The sequence below is a fragment of the Stegastes partitus genome, unplaced genomic scaffold (assembly GCF_000690725.1).
Source record: "Stegastes partitus isolate 25-593 unplaced genomic scaffold, Stegastes_partitus-1.0.2 Scaffold18, whole genome shotgun sequence".
Classification (NCBI taxonomy): domain Eukaryota; kingdom Metazoa; phylum Chordata; class Actinopteri; family Pomacentridae; genus Stegastes; species Stegastes partitus.
The window spans coordinates 1,282,891-1,285,324 of NW_007577749.1; positions in this window are offsets into that span (position 1 = coordinate 1,282,891).

The window sequence follows — 2,434 nt, forward strand, 5'->3', positions numbered from 1 at the left end:
TTTAGCCCCATGTTGAATAAATCTGAGCTTCTAGGAAAATATGGTTTGTATTGTTCTTTAATCATTATAATGCCGATATGACAAGAATGTCACATGACCACATACTTAATACATATCGGCGTTTCTGTTTGCAAGAATATGGAGAGCGTGTGAAAAACCTGTTTCACACTGCATAACAATGGTGTGCGATCATGTGCCACTGAGGGCTGCGAGTGTGCTGGTTTTCATTCTGACCAGCTGATTTCAATGATTACTTTCCCTTCTTTCCTCCTCTCTAATCAGTGAAATCAGCTGATGAAGCCTTTGCTTGGAATAAAACTCTGCATGACAATCTCTATGGCACATGTTTGCCTCCAGTTCTCCTTAGTTATATAAACAAATACTGTTTCAGTTTTTTGTTTTATGGTGGTATTTTTTGCATTTATTTTTCAGACGAGGCAGCTGAGTCAGATTTGAAAGGTCGAGATGACACGGGGATGTTTTGGCCTTAGTGCTTGTCTTTTGTAGATTTTAATTTATATGAAAATTTTATCAAATTTTCCATTAAAACAAACATGATTGCAATGATTCAGAATTGGTTAGAGGTGTATTAAAAAAAGGATTTCACTCAGAATAAGGTCTTGCACTGAACTCACACTGCAAATGGAAACACAAGGCATCAGCAGTACCTAGAACCCTCCCTCTCTAAAACCTTTCTCCCTGGTGTCTCTCCCTACAGTCACCCTCTCTCATTCCCAGGCTCTGAATGTGGGTGTCCCGCCGGGAATTCAAGTAGCACATTGGGTCAGCCACCCAATACCCCCTGTTTAAAAGGATTCATTGCAGACTAATTGGGATAACATGGCTGGAAATGTTGACCTTGGTATTTCTAAACAAGGTTTCAATTAACTTGTAATAAGGCCAAGCAGCCTGGCCCTAGACGGATCCTCCACCAGCAGGAGGAAATGCGAAACATGCCCCAGTTGATGGTTGGCTTTTCTTAACTTTGATTAATCACTCAAAGAGTAAGCAAGTGGGACTGGTAAAATAATTAGAAGGGAAAACACCCTGTTCTTGCTGCAGTAGCATTTAAAACCGAGGTTGAGTTACTGGAAGATATGTCAAAATGTCTCCTGTTTCCCTTTTAAATTCAAAGCACATTTTTGCGCTTGCATTAAAAAAATTAAAACAAATGTAATGAAAAACAATACCTCCATATCTCCCACACACAGAGACTTGTCAGACAGCCTAGTTCAAAAGACTTCAATTTTTATTTCTTCTATTTGCATGATTAAATCATGTTCATTTGAAGTAGGAGACTAAGGAATGTGCGTTGTCTCTCTACGTCTTTACAATGTTACTCTGAAGACTTTTTCCACTGAGGATAGCCTTATTCAAACCACTAATCTGCTTCTTTGAATAGCAGAGCGTGGTGTTTCCTCATCCTCGTGTAATACATCCAGAGAAAATACAGCTGGTGCCCTCTGTTGTCCAAGGTGCGACTGTAATCGAGTAAAGTTCAAATACATAGAACTGGAGATATGTTTGATCTGCTTTTCATAATGACGTGTCCCTAACAATCTGCCACTAATTTTTTAAACAAAAGCCTTCTTAAACCACATGCATAACTGGCTCTGACTTACAGAACTGATACTTTGAGGAAGTTTATTATTTCACATTATATTGTGTACAGGCTCTTAGATCTCGGTGCCAGTAGCCCTGATCCAGAGGGCCTAAAACTGGGCTGCCAGAGTTTTAGATTTGGTACAGGAACTGAACTGAGCCACCTGATGAGAGACAGAGTGGAGTTCTGGCTAAAGATGGGCCCTTTCTTGCTGCTTAGTCAGCACATCTACTCGGAGCATCAGGTCATTTGGAGCAACAGGACACCAGCTGACCTGTGTTGAATTATCGTTAATTCAAAAAGCAACAGTGGAGCACGTATCTGTGGGCTGCTCCGCTGACAGGAAGACACGAGGACGACAGAATGAGGAGATGAACCCAGAAGATTAAACTGAAATTCAATGAAATTCTCCCTCCCTTTCATGTTGCTGTGGTATCATCAGGTTGACAGTTTTGTGTGTTTGGCTTCCTCTTCTTCTTCTCTTCTGCCTTCCTCCTCCTCAACTTCCTCCCTAATTCTTCTTTCACGCTATTTCGAATGATCACGAGTCCAAAGAATGTCTTTCTGCAAGTGTTTAACACACCAGTCTTTGAAGCCCAGTCCAAGTGGCTGCTTTTGTCTCTGCTTTGTTGTTCTAAATGCTAGCTGTATTAAATCACCTCCCAGTCCCTGGCCTGTGTGCTTCATCTTCTCCAAAACTCCATCTACAATCTCCAGGAGGAAGTCCTGTTCTGCACTTCTGAGGCTGTCGAGGGACTTGGCATATTTACACAGGTTTTTAATGCAATTCTAATAGAAGCGTGACACTTTAAATACTGATTTTTGTTGCAT